At 34.2% G+C, this 24,439-nt stretch overlaps 1 protein-coding gene across 6 annotated transcripts in view; it reads left to right on the top strand.

The window, feature by feature from the left end:
* Nucleotides 1-24,439, top strand: part of CHODL (chondrolectin) — a 263,500-nt gene that overhangs the window by 215,381 nt on the left and 23,680 nt on the right. For 3 of the 6 annotated variants that reach the window (XM_039857335.1, XM_039857336.1, XM_039857337.1), the window contains one exon: nucleotides 15,827-15,944. The exons of the other annotated variants lie outside the window; for them this stretch is intronic. The gene's annotated coding sequence lies outside the window, so the exon portion shown is untranslated. The remainder of the gene's footprint in view (nucleotides 1-15,826; nucleotides 15,945-24,439) is intronic. 6 annotated transcript variants of the gene reach the window in all.

Below are 24,439 nucleotides of genomic sequence, written 5' to 3' on the forward strand. Positions count from 1 at the left end.
TTATAAGTGAAATTATAAAGAAGTTAAATTACATTAATTTGCATCTTTAACTATGGCTCCTTAAATGTCTGTCATTTGTAAGTTTTTCATTTATGGGTCTTTTAAAATTAGTTTCTCTCATCTACCACATATTTTGGACTAAATAATATTTATGAAATAATGCATAACTAATTTTATATTAATCAAAGGCATATATTACCAAGCTCTGTTCAGCATGAGATATTTAATTTAGCCACTAAGTTGATATAATTTCAGTTAAAAGGAAGATCATCTAGTATTTGAGACAACCTAGGTAGCTGTATCCATAGCAAAGGTAAACAAAGCATGACTGATTGACCTTTATGAAATAATTAATTTGTGGACCCCATTCTTATTCGTAGATTCCCTCACAGAAAAATACCATCTTGAAGACAACTGATACAAATCTTAGAATATATGTCAAAATAACCTATCATAGTGTCCCTTGGTATTTGGCATCTCATTTTTACTTAAAATCTGCTATAATATTTAGGAAATAAACTCAACAAAAATATTTTAATTAAAGTAACAAATTAATCAAAGTCTACTATTACACATTTTTATACTCTTAGAAGAGATAACAAGGAGATAAGTCAGTGATTGAAAAAAATCTTTAAAAAATATACCAGCTCACTGAAAGAAATTTAAAACTTCATCTTTATAATATTTGATTAATTTTTAAAACTTTAGGATAGAATCTCAACATCTCTACATTTTACCATTAAGATTCTGTATACTTTAAAAAAATATTGTTACTATTGAAATAGTAAAAAAACTCATAGAAACTGGCATCTCACCAGAAACTATTAAGACACCATTATGGATGCCTGACTCTAAGTCATACAATTATCTGATAAGCTTGTTTTAAAATGAGTACCACAGTTATCTGGTGAATAGACAATGAATGGTGGTAATGATACTCATACTTTCAGAAACATATTGCAACTATGTTAAATGTCAGAATATGTCACTCTATGATACCTAATGTACTTTTAATACAAAACATAGGTCATTTTTTTCCATTTCAGTTTCTTATTTCCATCTGAGGCACTGTACCTGAGAAAACACTCAACACCCCTGAGTGAATTTCAAAACACAATAGAGTTTGGATTGCTTTATGTAATAACACAGATAGCATTTCATTTCTACAAAATAAATAGAACTTTAAAAATATTTTTCTTTCCTCCTTCAGATATGTGCAAAGAAAGCAACTCTTAGAAACTATTTTTCTGTGGTCATAATGAGACTGTAACTTCTAGAAAGAAAGCCACCTGGTTACCCCTGTTTATACTTTCACAAAAGACCCCTGAGTAGTATCTCCGTTGAAAAAATCATATTGCCTAATTCCAGGAGACTTACATTTTCTACAAAGGGTTTAGTTTATTTAATAGGTGTCACTTGGGTTTTTTTATACACCTTCAAAAGAATAATTTCTTCAGGCTACAGATGAAAGGCTCAAATAGCAGATGTAGAGTCCCTTAGTATTATATAATTCTGGACTTTCCAGAAGCTCAATAGGCATATGGAAAGAAGAATAGAATGAAGAACAAGGAACACGTTTTCTGTCCCAAGAGTTGCTTAATTGTCCCACATATCTCAAGTGACACCTCAGTTGTTGGAATGGAAGGAGTGTGTATCCTAGAGGAGTAGGTATTCCAAATTACTGAAAGATAAAAATTTTCATTAAGAAAATGTTTATGTGCAAACCTTTGTAGTGGAACATTTTAAAAATATAATTCAGAGTTTTCTGTTTAATGAACAGATATTTTGAACATTATGCAATGTTTTTCTCCTTTGAGGAATTTAAGGTTATTGTTATGCTCCTTGCCTGTTGTACTGTGATGATCTCAGATGCCAATAAGCAAGATTAGTTTTTCGTTTTTTCCCCCGCCCTTAGGATTCATGGCTTTCCTAGGCAAGACCTTACACCTCACCCTCATCATGGACATGTCTGCACCTGCTACACTCATTTGTATCTGTCTCTGTTCCTGGTGTCTTCCCTCACATCTGTGGGTTTCATACAGAGCTGAGATGTTGATGACTCTCAAATATGTATCTGTAGTTCCAACCTTTTCTGTGAACTTTAAAATTTTTAAAATCAATGACCACACACAGATGTCTGAGAAACATCTTAAATCAAACAAATTCAAAATTTAGCTCCTGATTTTGCCTCCCCAGATCACTACTGTCCAGTTGCCTCCATCTCAGTAAATAACACTTCATTTGTTCAGTGGTTCAGGTTAAAAATCTTGACTCTTTTTTCTTACATCTACAGTAGATCCATTCATTCCATCTAATCTCTTAGCCGAATCTTAAAACCATATCTAGAAATTGATGACATCTCACCACCTCCATAGTTACTACCTTAGTTCAAGCTACCGTCATATCTTACTTGGGCTATTGCAGTTTCCTAATCCTGATCTCCTAAGTTAGATCTCTTTGCGTTGCCCTTGACCCCTTGCAGCCTCACCTCAACAGTAATCAGAGTTCCAGAGGAACTCTAGCAAAGACCATGTTACTCCTCCAGGGTTTCCCCATATCATTCAAAGTAAAAGTCTTTAAAATGGCCTTCAAAGTTTACTCTACCTGTACCTTATTACCTCTCTGATCTGCCTCCTACTGTTCTTTTCCTATTGCATTCTGTTCCAGCTACACATTTCTCTTGCTTTGCCTTAAAACAACCAGGCACGCTTCTGCCTCAAAGACTCCCATCCTCCATCCCTCTTCTTACCCCTGCCTGATATGCTTTCCCCAGAAATTTACATTCCTTGCTCTTACACACACACACACTCCTTAGACTTTCTTTTTTTTTTTTTGCTTTATTTTTTTTCCGTAGCACTTACAGTTCACTAGCATATGATATATTTTAATTATGTAGTTTGTTCATTTTCTGTATCTCCTGCTCTAAGCTCTGGGAGGCAGGGATTTTGCTCTGCTTCGTTCAGATCTGTATCCCAGTGCCTAAGACACTCAACAGCATGTAGTTGAATAAATGAATCACTTAACCTAGAGTAAAGTAAGTTAAATTAAAAGCAATCAATGACCAAGCAATGAGTCCAAAGGGAAAAAGCTAGTATTAGAATCTAAACAGATTAGGAAGAGTTTAGGTGGCATGGCATATGGTCTTGATGCATTGTGAGTTAGCCTATTACATTCTGGGAATTCACGCCTGAGACCGGCAGGTTTCAAGATGAATAAACACTGGTAAAGGTCACTGCAAATGGCCAACTCTGTAGACAGTCACAGTTTTTTGCATTTAATTTTCTTTTTTTTTTTTGAGGGAGAGTTCACATCATTTTGCCTATTTCAGTTTTTTTTTTTTTTTTTTTTGCTTTGGAGTTAAGTAATTAACTTTTGCTTCTTCAGTTGATTTTTGCTCTGGGGCTCAGTAACTAATCACAAGAACAAAAATCATCAATTTTAGGGCCTTTGGATTTGGTTGTCTCACTATTTAGCAATTTGGTAGTTTTTGGTCTTTATCAATGAAAACTTGACTGTGACACATGTCTCATAGCTCTAGAGGGATCTTTGGTTGAATTCTCACTTCAGATTTCTGATTTACTGACAGCATTTAAGAAAGAAAATTATCTACGCTTTGAAAGATTACTGAAGTTTATTACTTGAAGAACCTCTAGAAGTGTACTGTCTGATACAGTAGTCACTAACTTGATATCTCTTTATATTTTGACTTAACTTCTTTCAGATTAAATAAAATTTAAAATTCAGTGGCAGTCACATATCAAGTCTGTAACAGTTACACATGGTTAGTGGTTTTTGCATTGTACAGCACTGACCTAGAACATTTCAGTTGTTACAAAGTTTTATTGAACATATCTCTCTAGCTTTGTTTTTGCTGGTGGAAAATAATTTGTTTGTCCATCATAAGTTCATTCATTTGAAAATATTTATTCCATGACAGATATTCAAGAACCTCTTTGTTAAATGTGATGCTGGAATTTAAGGAACTTAGAATTCATATACAAAAGTAAACCATAACATTTGGCAGTAAGCGTTCCATTAGAGGCATATACAGACTGCCATATGATCATAAATAAAATGGTAATTAATTTTGCTTCAGGTATGGGATTGGTCATGCAACACACATTTTAAATCTCTCTTTTGCTACTGCCGTAACTGCCAGAAAAGAAATAGTTGATGAACACTGGTGTCTAGTAAGTTTATATTTGTTGTTGAAAAAAGTCAATAAAGATCAGTCAGAATGTTCACTAATAGCATGGCTTTGCCACTGCCCCAACAATAGTGTAGTTAATAGCAATTTTAATGTCTGAAACCACCATAATTGCCCTCAGAAATCAATACATAATAAAAGACTCCTTGGTTTTAGATACAAGTATTGAACCATATATCTCATTTTGAAAAGGTTACTTCTGATTATTACAACACAGACAAATTTAAAATTAATTTGAAAGCTAAATAGGAACAAAATTCTTATTTTTAAAGTCTGTGAATTTAGACTTAAAGCAGTGCAAACATGCATTTAATTGTATACTATTTAAATTTAATGAGCCTTTGTGTGTTTTCACGGGAAATACAAATGTATTATACTAAAAAATTCATAAATAAAGCCACAGCTAAAAAACAGTATTTTGAGTACATTTAAAACTTATGTAAACTATAGTTAAAACAGTAAATTATTAAAATGTACTGAGATAAATATTTTGGACTTTAATAAGATATTTAATAAGATATTTGGACGTTAATAAGATATATAAAAAAAGGTTTCGGTAAGTATTCTCTTGAAATGAGAGTAGTTTCTTCATCCCTTTCTTTTATTCTTTCTTCCTTTATACATGATTTATGTGTTGTGATTCCTGTGACAGTATTACATTTAAAAAATTTTGTCTCCATAGAGAAATTGCTAATTATCTGCAGTGAGATGTGTAAATACTATTATATTATTTGGAAGAACTGTTGGTATAATCATTTAAGGAGCAATCACATATATTGATTACATTCAGCATTCAGGAAACAGTAACCGAGGTGTGATGGTCTGTCTGTTTCCTAAATTGTTAGATGTCAAGCAAATTATCTGGGTCCAATCTCTGATACATGAAAATTTTTCTTTTGGCATGTGTTACTGGCATTGTGAATAATATTTTGATCGAAAGTACATCTTTTGAGACACTCTTAACATTTAGCCAGCCTTGCTACTTTAGATTGTTATTTGGACATTTTCAGCCTTTAATGTCTGTTAGGCTTGTACCAGAACACACTGCTTATCATTTATGAAATGGCTATTAGCATGACCAAAACGTGTATAATTTCAAAGAAGTTGGAAAACAATCTCTTCGGACCTAGAATCCAAACAAAATATCCCAAAGTGACTGATCATTTTGTCTTAATATTTACCAACCAAAAACCAGAAAGTTATTAATGTCCAATTTTCCTTTTTATCTTGTGGTGACACAAAGAACAGTTCTCTGTTATTGCAACAAACAGGATTTGGGTATGTTAGCATGGTACCAGTCATTTGGTGGGCCGAGCCTAGAGGTTGAGGAAATGAGTAGGAAGATTGAAGGAATGAAATGCTACGGTAGGCCTGGGTGTTAAAGGAGCCCAGCTGAGATTAAGTATAAATTTGAACAGGGGTCGAGTAAACAAGACCAGATGCTAAGAACCCAGGGGCATCTGATCTAATTATAGGTGTGTGTCTTAAAACCCTTCTAGCACAGGCCATGGAGATTTCAATTAGCACTGTGCTAAAATAGAGATTTTTATTTTTAAAATCAAGGCACTGAAACAAGAACTGAGCTGAGCCAATGGAAATAAGTCAGGTCAAGATGAGTTTATTCATCATTTGTCAGGGTGTAGGCAGGTCAGTATTCCCACCACTGTAAACAGTGAACTGGATTGAGGAAATTGGAAGAAGAGACAGACCCTTGGTAACTGAATCAGCGTTATTCCTCCTCCACTGGGAAAGGTTCATGCTAAAAATTCTAAAATACATGGGGAGCTGTAGCAAGTCTCCGCTCAAAAATATCAGTGAGTCTACGATCACTGAAATTGTTTTTTTTTTTCTTTTTGTCTATGAATCTAATAAATTCGCAATGCCAACTTCATCATCACCTATTTTCTCCCCATATCCCATTTCCTTAAACTTTCACTGGTTTCAATGATGACTCGCATTACTATATTAGCCCCACATTCTCCCTTCTTTGCCTCTGAAATTCTTATTTATCCATTAAGGGAATGTTAAAAGTCACCTCATTTTTAAAGCTTTACCAGGTTCTCTTCACGATAATGAATCATTCCTGTCTCTGAACTTCCTGTTACTTTACCTCTAAGCAGCACTTATTTCGTGTTATGTTTCAGTTTGTTTATGTATTTTTCCAATTAGATTCTCTGCTTAGGATGGCTAATTAATACTCTTAATTATCTTCCTATCTCCCTAAAACCTAGCAAAGTGGTTCGCATATAGAGAGCATCAATATGCGTCTATTCAGTCAAGTTATTTGATTATTTACACAAATCCTAAGCCTGACTCAATGAATCACATATTGTTCTCAGTTAGGTTACTTAGCCTATCTTGCCCCCAGTACTTTATTTGTAAATTGGGGAGACAATCTAATATCACTGAATTTGTAGGTTAATTTTATAGTTAAGGAAATCACATAAGGAAAAAACAAGAGACAGTCATAAAACTCCATAGCTATTTATTGGATAGCTAAAGTTTGCCAAGCCAAAAGAATCTCTGCAGGGCCAGCTCAGTGCAGACAGCATCTGAACCTTGGCCAATTTCACATATGAGACAGCCACCTAATATCCCTGATTTATAGCATTGACCAACCTCATGTCTCCCTCAGTTGAAAGTGTATTGTTTGAATGATACTTTTAAAAAATAGCATGGAAATAATAATGTAAAATTAGTAACATATGGACAGTAAGAGGAAAAAAGTAGAATTCGAAAGGATAAAGGCAGTAAATGAAAATGATATTAAACAGGAAAATATAAGCAAAGATAGTTATGATAAAACAACCACAATAAACCTAAGTAAATTAAACGTAATTTTGGCAAAGACAGTGCTGTGTTCTGAGGTTGCCGTCCATGATAAGCATCTTGGACCTTGCCTCATTATTCTCTGCAGGCGTGGGCTCATTCTAGGTAATTCACACAGGGAAGAGAGCATTCAGGCTCATATCCTTTAATTTCCACCAGTTCAGGGAAAAATTTTTTTTCTCAGAGTTACCTCCATTGGGAAATTTCCTCTTCTATTATTCCATAGTAATCCTGCTCAGCATGGGTGGGGCCATACCCTCCTAACCACCAACTCCCACCTTAGGAGATAAGGCGACTGATCTTCACCAGAATGGTAGCAGGAGCAACCAGGATTGCAAGCATTTGTTACATGTGGAGAGAAATGCCTAAGAATGAGGCCAAGCACAGCAGAGAGATCTAGAGGGTGGTATTGCCTTGATATCCTTTGAATTCCTAATCTAGACATGCTCAAATTTAGTTCAATTTCTTGATTTCCACATTACTTTGAGTTACTATATTCTCTTTTGTCTTAAGCTAGTTTGAGTTGATACATATAAGTGCGTGTGTGTATAAATGTTTATATATATATTTTTACTTAAATCCGAAAGAATAATATGTTCATTTTAGTCTAATATTTAGCATATTCAGTTTGTGTGGCTCCAAGCCATTTGTGACTCAGAGGCCAATTTAATTCTTGAATTTGCTTTCTGGTTTAGGTTTTCACCTAAAGGTTATACCCAAGGATTTGATTGGTTCTGGACTCTTGGAGCCCTTATTATTATTGAACACTTATTTACCATGAATCCTCTGGATTAAACTGAAACAGGTACCCTGGGGACCATCTGAAAGAGAAAAATCCCGAAGAAACATACAGTTGAAAAATATACTATGTCTAGTCTATGTATACCCTCAAGCATCTCTTGAGGTTTAAACTAAATTGGTCCTTCTGCATGGTGGGGATAGAGCAGTATTTTCAGCTGGGTAAAAATTATTGTTAAACTCCATTTAAACAATTTATTTAATATCATGTAGCTTTTGAAATGGAGTCAAATGATGAATTTTGAATACAGTCAGACAAGATAAAACTTCTAAGAACAGCTTATATACAGGGATGTAAAGAGACTCACTGCCAGTAAAATTCTATATTAGTGGTACGAAACTATGACAATTTTCATTTAAAAAGGAATTAAATAGAAAAAAATGTTAAAAAGTAAAAAGCCAATGATTAGAGGTAAACAACCACATAAGTAGAAGAAAATGCTTAGAAATTGTAGAGTGGTAAAAATCATGGAAATTTAGAACCACAGAATTAACTCAATCAGTATATTTTCTAGACCGTTCTATCTCCAACATCTATACAGTGCCATCATGGCACTAGGAGAAAATCATAGGGAAGTTTTTTCTTGCATTACAAAATGAAATTAATTCAAATTACATTAAAATGAATTTTTTTAAAAAGAGGGTCACGCCCACACTGGGAATTCGTATAAGGACTTAGATGTGTCCCAAAGAAAAGACCAATGAAATTTGAGACAATCGAATAACCAGAATGCCAAGATCAATTCTTCAGAACAGAGGACAATAACAAGAATCTCTAACTTCTGAAAAGTGAGCTCCTTGTGTTGGACAGATAGGGTTCACCAAAAACCCATGTTTGCCACTCTACTTCTCAGCTTCCTCTGCAGTTAAGTCTTATAGGCCGAGGCAGTTCTCAGTAGGTGTGCTTCTTCCATTCCTCTATCAGTTTTCCATGGTGACCAATAGCACCAGAGAGCATGATTAGAAGATAGTCTAGTTTACCCACATCGGCACATTGGATTCTATGACCATAAAATAAACTTTTGTTGTCTAAGGCCATTGAAATATATACATATTTGTATATTTATATTATTATTAAGATAGTAATATAAGAAGACTTAGAACTCTCTTCTCAGATAGGAAAGAATATATCCGTGAGCCTTCTTGGAATAATACCTCAGTGGCAAGGACTGGAAAAATAAAAGAAGCCTATTGTTACCAACAGACCAGTGTTAGAGACTGACTGAGAGAATACCAATTGCTGGAGGAAAATTACTTCAATTTTGGAGACCTAACTATTGGCAGTACTACGTTAGAGAGGGATCACAGTGGAATAACTGAGGATGAGCCCAACACAGATGGTGCTAAATCTCCCTGAGACTCTGAATACTGAGTTGGGCTCCAGTTCCCTAAGCTCCTGTGCCTGGAGCCCTTCTGTTAATTGTGGCCTCATTGACTGAGGTCTTCCCGGTGGTCCACTACTTCTTGCCAAGCTGATTCTTAGATTTCTCAGACTTCTTTAGAGACTCATTCTGAGCCACTGTACTAGAATCAGAGTGACTGGCTTTAAATCCTGCCTCCAACACTTCCAAGCTGGGTGACCTACCCTAAATTGTTTTTATCACACCATTCCTTCTCTGCATGACTTTGCTCATTTTGAAGATGGGGATCATAGTTATACTTATCTCATAGAGCTGATGTGAAGATTAAATGAGATAAATTGTGTAAAGTGCTTAGAACAGTTTATATCACAGCAAAACATTCAGTAATCGTCAGCTCTCCTCGTTATTATTATTGCTCGGATGTTCAAAAGTTGCACCAGAAGCTCTGACTCTTCCTTGCCCTCTGTTTTGGGTCTAATCTCTGAGATTTAAATTCCAGACACAAATCAGTAAAGAGTTGGTTATATTCTCTTGGGATTGGGAATGTGGACTTTTGTACCCTTCTTGAATATTCCCCATCTTTAAACCTGCATGTTTCTGCGATATCAAACATGAATGGTTTTTATGGCATTTGATATGAAGGCTGAGAAGATTGGAGGGTACAGGCAGAGAGTGAGGTATTGGAGTTAAAATTTTCAGGAATTTCATAGTTTTTCTTTTCTTCAACTTCTCATAAGAGGTATTCCTTCTCCTTTTTTCAGTTAATATAATACCTCTATTCTTTTCATTAGGGCGGCTTTAGGGGTCCTGGTAAAAAGCCCATTTCTTTAAGAGGGTGCTGATTTTACAGGTGTGTTCATTTTGTAAAAATGAATAGACTGGAAATTTGTGATTTGTGCACTTTTTTGTATGTTCTACTTCTTAAATTTTACATTTAAAAAGGCTTGGGTAGAAGTGCAGTCTAGTTTCTTATGTGATAGGACTGATTTTCTGCGAGATTGGAAAATTTTTACCCACACACATACTCATTTTATGATTTGTGTATTGCATAAAATAGTTGTTGTTGGTCATGTAATAACTCTAAGTATGCAATTTTTAAGAGGTGATATATTTTGTTGGAAGGAAATACATATAGTTCCACTTAAAATGTAATCATTCTTATTTGTCCATCAGTGGAAAAAAATCTGGTAAACTGATTATATAACTTGATTATGTATTCTTTTAACAGATCGTCTTATATTATTAACATAAATAAAGCATATTTTAGCAATTTAAAAGAAGAATCTCATGTAGTTGAATGCAAAATATTCAAAATATATTGTGAATTTTTTTAAAAAGTAACAAAAAAACATTGTGTATGTTATTCTATTATTTGAGTAAAAAATAGTCAGGAAAAAGAGAGACTACATATAGCTTATTCTCCACTTCTCAAAACTTCACTTTTCCAAAAGACCTGCATTAGTATCTGTTTTGCTAACTGAAAGAAATCTAAAGAGGATTTTCACTTTTAAATTAATGGTAATTGCTTCTTTGATTCACATCATTTCAGTTTATAGAAGATTTCACAGGAATGCTCTACTTTTGGACAGTGAGGGAAACTTGTATTTAATTTTCTTGTATATATGTGTTTAAACTACATCTGAAAGAACATAAGAGACGAATAAAAGTGACTCTTTTGGTGGGATGGGTAGGAACCAGGGAAATTGGGAACAAAATCAGAACGAGAAGATACTTCATAGTAAATATCTTTATGATTTCAAGTTAATGAAAAATATAGATTGTCTCCTCAAAATTAATGACATGCAAGCATGCAATAACTTTCCTAAGATATTAATTATTTAGGTCTTAGGGATATTTATCCTCAAGACTCAAATAAAACTCAAAGACAATATACTCTACCTGGAGCAATGTTACTGTTAGCAAGGGGATCCTACACATTCAGGAAAAAAGGCAGGAAGGGAGAGGAGGCAGGGGCACCTGTGGGAGATGTGGACAGGAACCAAAGGTAAACTTTGCTGCCTTGTAAGGTTCATCTTCTTAATGCCTTTGGGGGGAAACTGAGGTACATCATTTTCACAAAGATTCTTTCCCTTCACACTTGGGAAGATGAATTGCTTCTTTTTCCCAGAGTTCCAAGGGATGTATTCAGTATTTTAAATTATAGACGAAATGCTTTGTGATTGAGAGGAAATGTTTTGCATTTTATATACTAAATAGGAAATACACTTCCTGTTTCTTAGCAACGATCATAGAAGTGTTGCTCTAATACCTTTTATTTTTTATATAAATTGATTTTTTTATTATAGTTTTCTGGAACTTTGCATGTTTCCTGTCATTTAAAATAAAACAATATGTAAATCCATACATTTAAAGTAATAGTGCGAAGTTTATTTTAAAGCAGCAAAACTTTTTAATTTTTTTTGAGAGAAAGACAGAGAAAGAGAGAGAGGTAAGTTCTTGTTACCACCCCAGAAAAAAAGTTCAACCCTTTTATATTGAAAGCTTCTAAAACATTCCTGGGTTAGCCAGTTTTACTTATTTGTATCTTCCTGCCAAACAAATACTAAGGAAGATAATTGACTTAAATAATATGAAATTTCTAATTGTGACAAGTGTCAAAATAAATAATTTTGTTATAAAATCAAGATTCTTAACATGAAAATTGTCAAGATTTCCTTGTCTGATATTTACATTTTAAAATATTATTTAAAGTTTTACAGCATGTTTGTCATATGTCATGGCTATTTAACTTTTGTCCTGCCAATGTAATACTCTTATGAAGAGGGAAAACATGATAATTTAACTAGTAAATAAAATCACCTCTTCACTTAGTGGAATGTCAATTCGATTTAGACTTAAAAGATCTAGATTGAAGTCTAGACTCTTTCAATGACAATCTGTGTGCGGGGGTGGGAGGACAGGGACGTCTCTATCCACATTCCAGGTGTCTCATGGTTTAATGCAGGTGATAGTATGTAACACGCTGCATAGTTAGTAGAATCAAATATGAAATTGTATAAAAATGTTTTCTAAATTTTAATGATGCGAACATGTTGTTATTCACTCGCTTATAGTATAGATTAACTGGAAAATTTACAAGCCCCCACTTTACAAGCTTTGCTGGGTAGATGTACCTACAAAGCAAAAGGTAGTGAGTGACAACATCTGAATGAAAATACTGCTTGCGATAAAAGTGGATAATAGTTTCCCAAGTTCTAACTTTCTAGAACACCGAGACTTTTATGTTGAAGCCACTATTATGAGTTTTGCTATGGTTGGATCACACTAATTTTTCAATTTTGCATCTTTTCATTTGACAGGAACAAACTTAGCTATTCCGAATAGTAGTGATGTTTGTTCATGATTTTAAAAAATTATTGGTATTATTCTGATTGACTTTCCTCAAGACTCTTACATCCCATATCAACATTTCATAGTAATAATTAATTTGTTTGCCTCATAACTGATGCCAGTAGTTTAATTTTTCAAGTGGCTGAGGTCACATACGCGATGTGGATGGTACAACCTAAGACAGCATTGTGATAGACAGTTTTAAATTTTTAGCTATGTATAGTCATCAGGATGTGTCTACATACCCCAAACCTCCCCATGTAAATTGTTTCCATGCCATGTTTTTTTCTTCATGCACATCTATAGTGACAAAATGGCACATGGATAAACCACAGATGGTTTTTATCTCAATGACTGCATCATGGAACATCATTAGTTTCATGTCTGTTCCACACAAGGAACGCTAGCTTTACTATGGGCGTCTGGCTGGCAGTTCCTTGGGGGCTTGTCACACATGTAATCCAAGTATCCCAGCTGTGTTTTCAGTTCCCTGGTGTCTACTCTGGCACAAAAAGGTGCTTATGAGCCAACCTAATCCTCTTGTTAATTCTGTGAGCAGCTAGGACTCTTAAATCCTAAATCCCTAATATCTACCCTGACTTCTTTTGTTTAAATTGGTTGATTTGTCAAAGATATTTTTTCTGTAGCTTTGATCAGTGAGATTTAGGATTATGATAAATCAGAAAATGCTTTATTTCAACTAAAAACATTGATATAATAAGATAAAACATATATAGGGTGATTAATGAGGCCACTACTAGATGCAGTCACAAAGGTTTTGTTGTTTTGTGTTTTAGCTCACAAAATAAAGTAGCTGCAACAGCACAGTTTTTAGCAACACCTTCCTAATTTACAAAACATAGATAAATATTTTCAGATTAAATGTCTGTAAGGTACATTTGGGGGAATAGCAAGGTTGACTCATGGAGCTCCATAATTTATCTGTGAATCTCCTAAAGTCCCTTGGATGTCCTAAGGAACGATAGTTAAAACAGTGGACATCAAGAAAAATATATCTTTGTGACATGATAGAGCAGCACTACAAATAAAACTATAAAATCACACATATAAATATGTGAAAATGGAAAGTAGGGAGAAAGGCAAGGTCAGGTGAAATCAGATGAAATATAACTTTTGCTTTCTCATGAGTATAGAGTGATGATTTGACATTTTTTATTATGGATTTATAAATTAGTTAGATTTTCTATGATGGTGTTACATAACAAAAAACCCCAGTACTTTAATAGCTTCCATAAAGAAGCATTTATTCTGTACTCACAGATCTGCAAGATGGCCAAGACATTTCTTCTCCAGGCTTTGGGTGCATTTAGGTGTGTTCAATATTTCTGTCAGTCTGAGATGCAATGGAATGAATATTAGCTGACTAGGGCATATTCTTCTCATGGCTGGGAATAAATAAGAGGCCAAACCAAAAAACCCATAAGCATGTTTAAAGCCTCTGTCTGAATAGGTTGTTTGTCATATCCCATCATATTCCTTTGGTCAAGGCAAACCACATAATCAAACCAAACATCAATAGGGTGGAAATGTATACTTCTCCGGTGGTGAGATGGGAGGATGAATATTTGTGGTATAATTATATAATCTACCCATAATTTGTCTTTGGATAACAAATATTAAATTTCCTTTCTTGCATCCACAAAATATATTCAACTCTCTGCCAATGAAGACTCCTTTCTTCCCTCAAAATTTTATGCTTTTATGGCATCAGACTTGAAGTTTAAGATCTTATCATAGTCTCTATGTCATATCTGCTCCTCCCCTCTAACCAACATTCAGTGGTGCAATAGGACAGGATAATTTACAAAAATGTGTAATTTTGTGGCTACCCACGTCTGGCCCCAAAGCCAGTGTCATAAATTTTACATTTTCCTTCGGGCATCTACCCACTCCTGGTATCAACTTCTGGTTTAGTTCGCTTTTTTTGCTTTACCGATGTTACATAACAATGGATTGAAGCATGCTGGTAACTTATAACCATACAACTTATTCTCACAAACGGTCCTGTGATTTGACTATGGGGGTCTCTGCTCTAGATTGTGCTGGGGATCAGATTGGTGCCACATGTCTGTTATTCTGGCACCCAGGCTGAAGGAGCAGTTGCTATCTGGGAAGATCTTTCCTTGTGAAGAGATCAAAAGTCCAAGAGAAGAAGACAAAGCACCCATGAGCATTTTAAGTTTTTGCTTGGATGTGACATCTCATATCCTCTCACGTCCTGTAAAGCCAAAGTAAATCACATGGCCAAATAAAAACCAGTGAAGTGGAGAATTTTAATTCTCCCATAGAAGGTTCGATGGGAGGGTCAATATTTGTCAAAGTAATACAATCTACCTAGAATGATAAAGAGGCTGTAGCCAAATAAAATGTAATTATGGTCTTAAGTGGGGGTGGGGGTGGGAATGAGGAAAGTTTCTGAACTTACTCTAAGAAGAAACTATTGCCTTAAAAATATCCTGCCTTGTTTCCTTGGATAATTTTCTCAGTGCCACTCAGGGTCTTCACAGATTTAGTTCCACACAAAATTTGCTTTGCTAGAAAATTCCTTATAGACTGAAGGTCTGGGAAGAAGTAGAACCCTATAATATAAATCACTCAAATTGTAGGCCATAGATAGTTATTCTTTTATTATGTTGCAAAGATTATTTTCAATGAGGCAATCATGCATTTCAGGTTTACAAAGTTAGCATTATTAGTTCCTTGTGAAATTGTGACCTTTTAAATTAAACAGCTTTACATTTCTATGATTACTAGAGAAGGGAAAAGGAAATAACTAAACAGAATTTCAAGTATTTAGGCTTATGATTACTTGGATTTCATTATCTGTAATGGCATATAATATGTTTTTATAATTTATTATAAAATATTTAAAGACAGTGGGAGAAATACTCATAAATGCAAAGAAATTAGCATAACAGAAAGTTTATGTTTGGTATCATTTTAAAAATAAAAAGCTTGGTTAAAGAGGATTGTCTGGAGTTAAAAGGTGGGTTAATAAGCCTCTAAATAACAGCATTGTGCATTAAAATACCAATCAAGAAGGTAAAATATGTGACTATGAATCATTGAGTAAGCAGAGTTATAATAATTTGGGGATAATTTTTGTCATTATTGATCAAAATTGTTTTTATGATAATGACTTTCCTAACAGATGGCTATAGAAGAAGATAAATACAAACTGCTAGAAATACAAATGCTTTTTTATTTTATGATTTTTCTTTCATTTACACTTAAAGGATGTTCACTTATTTCTGCACAGGTGTTTCAATCTTTATAATGAGTTTGATTCAATTCAAGAAAACATTTATATAACCCCAATCATGGGGAAGACACCATGGGGAGATGAAGGCAAAGATGGCTCTTTAATCGGTGATATGGTAAGTCATTGAGAAGAACATGTCTGTTGTAGTTTGTCTTTGAAGAAACAATTTAACTCAGCTTTTAAATTCTGTTTTTCTTTCTTATTTTCTTTCTTTCTTTCTTTCTTTCTTTCTTTCTTTCTTTCTTTCTTTCTTTCTTTCTTTCTTTCTTTTTCTTTCTTTCTTTCTTATTTTTTTTATTGGTTTCAAGTATTCAGTACATTGGTCAGACATTTATATAGTTTATAAAACCATCCCCCTAATTGTTCCTTCTCTCCTCTGGTTTTCCACCTAGCCAATATATTAATGCTAACTACATTCTCTGTGCTGTGCTCCCCATCCCTGTGACCATCTTTCAACTACTAATTCTTTAACCCTTTACCCCATTCTCCCAGACCCCCAAACCCACATTCTCTCTTTCCGTCACCAAATTGTCTTCTATAATTGTGAGTCAGTTTTTGATTAGTTTGTTCTTTTGTTCCTTAGATTCCCCATATAAGTGAAGTCATATGGTACTTATCTTTTTCTGTCTGACTTATTTCACTCAACATAAGAACCTCTAGGTCCATCCATGTCATTGCAAATGGTAGGATTTCATTTTTTTAATGGCTGAGTAATATTCCATTGTATTTATGAACCATAATTTCTTTATCCAGTTGTCTGTTGATGGGCACTTAGGTTGCTTCTATATCTTGGCTCTTGTAAATTGTGCTGCCATGAATATTGGGATGCATAGATCTTTACAAATTATTGTTTGGGTTTTCTTTGAATAAATACCCAAAAGTGAAATTGCTGGGTCAAAAGATATATCCATTTTTAATCTTTTGAGAAACTTCCAGACTGTTTTCCATAGTGTCTGCACCAATATGCAATCCCACCAACAATGTATGAGGATTTTAAATTTTAAAAAGTACTAATTAGTGTTACAATAAAGTATCAGTACTTCTAATAAAGATTTTCAACAGGGTAACTGTCAGCTCCAATCCCTGCCAACCCGCTAAATACTCAACATTTTTTATTTCAACATCATGAAATTAAACTGCTTGAAGAGTGCCCTGCAGTAGCCTATTTATTTTGTAACCTATTCAGCAGAAATTGTTTCCATGGCTGCCAGCCATTGAGTGTGTGCTAACTCTGTGACTTGGCACAGCAGTGCTTCCTTCCATTTGGTTTGATTTAAGCATCTTCTTCAGCTATACCTTCCAGTGAATGCCTAAGCCTTTTCCGAAAAGGTGCTAGAAAGAGCATTGAACTGGCCATTTGAATATCTAGGTTGTAGCTCTGGGGACATGACCATGTTGCTCTTTCTTACTTTACCTTTTAACCTATTAAAATCAGGATTTGAAATATATCTTTTCAGAGTCACTTTTAGCTTCATTTCATCCTCCATGTATCGCTTACCTTCTTCAGTCTTTATTGCAAAGTATAGTAGAAGTCCTCCAGCTTCGGAATGGCAGAGCCTGGCCTCACCCTCTGCTCGCTTTGTGGGCTTTGTTTCCTTATCTGTACAAAGGGACAATGATGCTTTCATCTCAGACTTATTCACACGAGTAAACTAGCTAGTCACTGCAGTGCTTAAGACACTGCTTAGCATGAGTCGCTGCCTTCCCTTTTTGGTCCCCCAGGTGTCACAATTTCTTATTCTTTCCATCTGTACTCACTTTCACCCCTGTTTGCTCCTCAGGCCTTTACCAAAGGGCCCAACTAGGTGTTCTGAGGACAGAAGAGATGTGAGCTCCATGAGGCTGGACATGGGCTTCCCGTTGGAAAGGCTGTAGCTGAATGATGGATATGACTGTCTTGGCGACCCTGCGTTGTGACAGGAGAAAGTGTGTAGTTTTATATAAGAAAAAGGTGAGGAAGTCTAGCCACACTGTGACACAGTTAAAAAGTAATTCTGTCTTAGTTTAGTGGAGACACTCTAGGGCCAGTCTATCTGGAAACCCAGCTCTCAGAAAAGAGCTTGGCTTTAATGTGTAGTAAGCTTCCATCGTTCGTAACGACAGCCTCAAAAACTCTGCCCCATTTGTTTACCACCAGTCCTATTATTTACTTAATATATTTTTAAAATTACCTAAATTCTTTACTATTTTATTTGGATTTGTCCAAGCAGTGATATTTGTAAGATTGTGTTTTTATGGGCTAATTTTATTGATTTCTTAATACATCTCAAAGTACAAATATAACTATTAAAATTTTAAGAATCTGTATTTCACCTAAAACCATCCCAATCATCTTTGGGAAACATTGGCTTAGTTTTGGTTAGAGCTAGTGAATGGCTATGTGATGGGTAGAGGAATAGGTATGTGGAATAGGAAAAAAATGTCTTGGCAAACAGCAGTTAGTGGAGGCTCTAGTCTTTCCATTTCGGTTGCACGAGAGGTGGTGTGATGTTGTGTTAAGAGCACAGGTTCTAGAGCCTGATTGCCTGGGTTCAAATCCCGGCCGTTATCAGTTAGCCATGTGTGACCTTGGGCAAGTTACTTAGCATCCTGTGCCTCAGTTTCCTTATCTTTAAAAATGAGATAACAAGAGGATCATAAGACTTTTGTGGGGATGAAATGAGATGTATAAACCTTTCAAAACAGTGCCTGGCACTTATTATTGTTGTTGTTATTATTATTATTATTATTATTATTATTATTATTTGCCTCATAAGAAAGAGAAGACCAAGTCAATCTCAGAGTCTCCAATAACATTATCCAGTGCGAAGATCTGAGTTTAGCTTTAACAGCCCAGCTAATAATACTTTACTGAAACACCAAATAAAATATATTGGATCTTTTTTAAAAATAAGGTAATTTGGCCTTAGTTCATAATGGTTAGGCTACTTCTGGTAAGACTTTATGCATTCCCTTTTCTGCTCCTCTAAAGTGCCAATGAAAGGATTTCATATTCAAAATTGTATTATTTATTACTTTACACTGTGACTTAAAACAATAAATCTATCAAGGTTTAAAAGTTTAAGTCAATAAAATACTGTCTATATTCTGACCACAACTTTCAAAAAACACATAATACAGAATGCATGATATTTTAATTCTTTGATGATATATTGAAGAATGATATTTCAAATTGTATTATTCACACAATGAATCAATAGAGCTGCGCTTTTTTAAATGCCAGAATAAAGAAAGAAATTTGCCATGCCCAAGGCTCTTGGTGAATTGTTTGCATTAAAATAAGTGCAAGAAAGCAAACCACACCTTATTTTTGTTAACTTTAAAGGCAGTAAATAAGCTATTGCCTTGTGTGAAAACAAATGTGTCCTCATTCAAATGCTCCACTCTTACTCTGTGATTCCTGTCAGGCTTGCCCTGTGAGTGGAAAGTGGGTCTTTGCCGGCTCAATGGAGACTGTTCTCCACAGGTAATCGTGTTCCTGGAAGGACGTCAGGTGACTTTCTTAGGCGTATAGGAAAAGGAACCAAAAATGTAGAATATTTTATTTTCTTTGTCTTGTCATGAAACCTTAAGATGGCATAACTGGTAGTTAAGCAGAAAAGAAATGCTTGTTTCTGGTATTGTTTCCTGGCCTCTCAGCCCCTTTTCACAGCTTTCATATGTACATTTCGAGGGTATACCAAGGTCTCTGTTGATCGGTAACTTGTGAAGTTAAGTGGTTGCTGGTAACATTTATGCGGTATCTGAGAATAAGGTAATACAATTTAAAGAAGAGACAAGGAACAATGCATTCCTTCATCTTTAATTCCCCAAAATGTTCCCATATGTCTGATGATATATGGGTGTAAAGTGACTTATTAACATGTGTCATTGGAAGGCAGGAAGGATCTGGAATATGATTTGCATTCTCAATTCTCTTTTATTAAATAAAATAGACAAAATTGATGTTGGGTTGGAAAAAGACATACCAGACATGGTTCTGTTCTGAATGAACTTGGCTGCCAGTTGAGCAGGTAAAATGTAAACATGTAAGCAGCTAAGTAATTTGTGAATATTGGTAGTCTGAAATATTCTATGAGGTTAGTTTTATTCAATGACTAAGTGAATAATTTTTATCCATTCGGGGAAGAAAAGAAGAGATCTGAGATGGCTTTTTCAGAGGAAAGAGGAGCCAATATTTAGGACAGATATAGCGAAAGAGACCAGAATGGAAAGGGTAGGGAAATTGTAGAAGTACACACAGAGGTGAGAAAACACAAAGAAAAACTATTGGTCACCTGGTTGTTGGTACTGGCTGATTTATGAAAGTAGGAAATATAAATGGATCTAGAAAGATAAAGAGGGTCAAATTTTGGAGGGCTTCATATGCAGTGAAGAAGAATTAAAAAGTTATTGTATTGGACAAAAAGAATAAAATGAAAACTTTCGAGCAGTAGCATATGTAAAAATTAGTGTATTCTTTTTGAATGGGAGCTTTGGTGGTGGCAGTGTGCAAAAAATTTTCTTCTAATTTGGGTATTATTTTTCTACAAGTGTGTTTATATTAATAGTGGAAGCAAGTCAAGAAGTTAAAATAATGAATATATGAGAAACCTATATTTCTGACAAACAATATGTTGATAGACTGGTATAGGATAATTGGAAGTACTAGAGCTGAGGGAGGTTAAAACATAAATTCCAGTTAACTCTTTGGATTAACTACAGGCATGTCTGCACAGAAGTTATTCCTATTATTATGTATGAACTGTAAGAGAGTTATTTTATGTCATAAAAGGGTTAAGAAGTAGTAGTCATTAGGAATAATATGATCAAATGCTTTCTTAAAAAAATTTAAAAATCTGTCATACATGCAACCAGCTGAATGTATTCCACTTATAATAAATTAGGTGTTCTGAACAGGTTTTCTACCAAAACTTATTGAAAATAGCATTTTGTTGCTATGACAACTTAGAACAGCAATTGGAAACTAGCACATTAAAGGTGAGACAGAAAAGACAGACAGATAGTTCATATTTAGCAAGATGGTATTCCTTTTTAATTTTTATAAATGCAGGGAGAATTTTGAAATTATCATTGAGTTCAAAAATGAATAATTTTTCCCCTTAAAATCATATAGGCCTAGAATGTCATTACATTTGCATCATCTGTCAGTTAGTAACTAAAATGAATCAACTCTCCTCCATTTTTTCTGAATCTTTTCAAAAGCCTTTTTAACCTATTTGAGCTTTGATTGCTTTTTGTAGATTCTGAACATTTTGACCCTCAGGACAGGGTATTATTGCTATTTGTTGATTGAAACTATGGTTTTCAAAGTGTGTTTTATGAATCCTAAGGGCTCCACAAAATATCTCTATGGCTTTTTTGGAAGGAGGTATGGTTATTATGGCCACTTGATTTAGGTGTTTTCTATTTCTTTTGGGTTTCACCTTAACACCACACTAGAAATCGCAGCCGCAAAGCTCAGCAAAAGAACAGGTAGTTTCATAACTCAGAAAGTTTGGAGCAATTTGATAAAAAGTTATAAAATTATTTTAAATCCTAAGAATTTTTCACATGAATTTCAGATAACCATTTGAACAAGCAATAGCATGTTTTTATTTATATTTATTAGATATCCTCAATAAAAGTGTGGTTGTATTAAAATTCAGATAGGTAAAATTTTAGTCTGTAATTGCTATTTGTAGGCTTTAAAATTTTTTTCATTGAGGTCAGAATTTATTGAATTCCTAATGTTAGGCACTAGGATACAGGATATATTATAATATTGTATCTGCTCTAAAGGAGATTGATGTGTACACATAAAGAGACATAATGTACCCAACTAACTACTGAAGAAAAAATATAATGTGATATTAAAAAATATGTAAGAGCAGGAAATACTTTTTCTGGCAATTAAAAGATAAACATGTAAGAGGTGATAGTCAGCCACTTGGGGAGTATCAGGGTGTGAATGGTACTGTTCTGGGCAAATTAGGACTTTGCCAGACAATGTGTTGCCATTGCATTCATGGAAGATGTTACTGGTGGAAATATATAGCCGTGTGGAGGGAGAAACAAAATTTATATTCTCTAATATTATCATCTAGGAATGTACATCAGAATTTTGGATTTATATTTACTCTCACAAAAAAATACGTACAGCTAAAGTGAGGATGACTGCAATTTCTGCAAAATAGGAATGGAATGTTTAACCTATGATTCTTAAATGCCAGTGATGTGGATTACACTGGGGAACCTTTCACTTTGCAAACCTGATATCATAAACAAGTAACACCTTTAACAGAATAAGTGCAATCTGTGCTTAGTAAATGATTGTTAAATAAATAACAAATGCAGTTACAGAAACAAACTAGAAGAGGGATAAGCAGGAGTAGATTTGGATTATGTGGTCAGAGAAGGTCTTTTTGCAGATCAAGGTAGAGACAGAAAGACAGTGTCTTCACTTCCTTTATGATCATCATGAAGAGCTTCTTAGCACCCTGAACTATTAACTTGGATTAGGGAAAACCATGTAGAGTCTGGAAGAGGATCCCATGGTCCTAGTGGCCATCTACATGTTAGAATAAGCCATGTAGAGTAAGGTGTTTTAAGGAGGGGTTGATGTAGATGGTGGGGGGACCGATTAGGGGATTAAAATATTGAGGCCCACCTCTGTCCTGTATTAAGAACTTTGTATCTTTTTGCAATGAGTGTATTATTTAACTTCATAAATATTTAAAAATATAAACCATTAAAAATTTTTTTTTTAGTCTCATTATTAAATGACTCCTATCCATTAGAGAAGATAGGAGGTACTTAGCTAATACATTCACAATGATTTCTTGCCTTTTTTCTGTCTTGAAAGCTCTTGAAAATTAAGTCTGCTTTATGAATCCTTGTGTCTACTCCTTGGAGAGAAATATTATAGCATCTAGCATCAATTCCTTATGTGACAGGGTCAATTTATTTATTTATTTTTCGTATAAAGGAATTGACGGCAGAAATGTACTTACTTTTGTCATTTTTTCCCCTTTTCTGTTCAGGATTATTTTAAAGAAGTGTATTTGAAAGCAGAATATTTAAACTTTATTACAGATAAATAGTAACTTTTATTTTTTAAAAAAGCACAGTCTACAGGATAAAAGAGACTTTTATGGATGCCAGTATCTGCAAGTTACCTAACAGTGTGTTCCTTACTATTCCCCCAATTTCCATTTTGCTGTGCTGCATTCTACACATGCATTTGACACATGAGCCATTTACCTTTAGAAACAGTGTGTGAAAAAATAAGAGAGTGACAGATGTACCTCCAGAAGGATATTTAAATTGATTTTTTTTGGTCCTAATACCTTCGTTTTTTCCCCTCAAATTCCTGCTAACTTTATATGTCATTCCACATAACCCAGTTTATTGCTATTATGGCTGCTTTGGCACCATTGTTTTCTAGTTACTTGATATATTTGGAGAAACAGTGGATATTTGTGAATGTCATAAAGCCATGTTTTATGTTTTGTAGATCTTTAGCTATTCCTCTTCATGGTACGATTTTCTTTCTGGTAAAGTGGAGCTTTATAAAAAATTTTATAAAAAAATTTTTGGTTCATCAAATATTCTGGTAAAGTGGAGCTTTATAAAAAACTTTTATAAAAAAATTTTTGGTTCATCAAATATTCATTTATGGCTTTATGGTCTCTTAGTTTAATTTTCTTTCAGCTTGGCACTCAGTTTTATTTTGCTTTGTTTGGATTTCCTATTTATATGGCATCTGTAATATGTCCATCTGTTATACAAAGAACTACAGAGATTTTTCCAGGACTCCTGTTTTCTGATTAATTTGTAAATTTAATAATAGAGTATACCCATTCATGATAAACTGACATCTTTTTATGGAAAGAAAGAGAGAAAGAAAGAAAAGGAGGGAGGAAAGAGTAAAAGAAAGGAAGGGGAGAGGGATGGAGGAAGAAAGGAAGGAAAAATAGTGTTAGATTTTCCTAACTTTAGAAAAATAGAATTGTAAAGCTAAAGAAGACTTTAGAAATAATCTAGCCTAGTGATTCCCAACTTTTTTGAGAATTAAGCCTTATTTTTAATGTACATATTTTTCAAGGACACCACATGACAATTGTTCTTTCAGTAACTATTGATCGAAAATATGTGGAAGAATATTTTATGAATTTAGTAATATTTAAAAAATAAACTATATACATTTGGAAAATTATTGCATACATACAGATAACATATGACTTCTGTCTGGGGATAATTCTTAATGTATATAAATATTAAGATTGAAAAATTTGTGAAATAACTGAATTTTTCTGGGGCAGAATGCTATCCATTTGGGAAGTACAGAACTTCTATGACCCATTCTTTGAAAATGTTAAAAGTGAAAACCAAAAAAGTCTAGAAACTGGCCCAAGATCATATTAACTGAAAATTTACATTTATGTTTCTGTTAGCCAAGTGATTTTTCCATATCACAGTACCCTGAGGGTTTTATCAGTTGCATACCTAGATAATTCAGGCTGGACACTTGAAGCAAGGATGACTTTAGCTTATATCTTTTTTGGTTTAATTATCTCGATTTTGTTTTATTGTATTAATGTATATTAAGACCAAACTTAGTGATAAACA

The sequence above is a fragment of the Pteropus medius genome, unplaced genomic scaffold (genome assembly GCF_902729225.1).
Source record: "Pteropus medius unplaced genomic scaffold, Ma_sr-lr_union100, whole genome shotgun sequence".
Lineage (NCBI taxonomy): Eukaryota > Metazoa > Chordata > Mammalia > Chiroptera > Pteropodidae > Pteropus > Pteropus medius.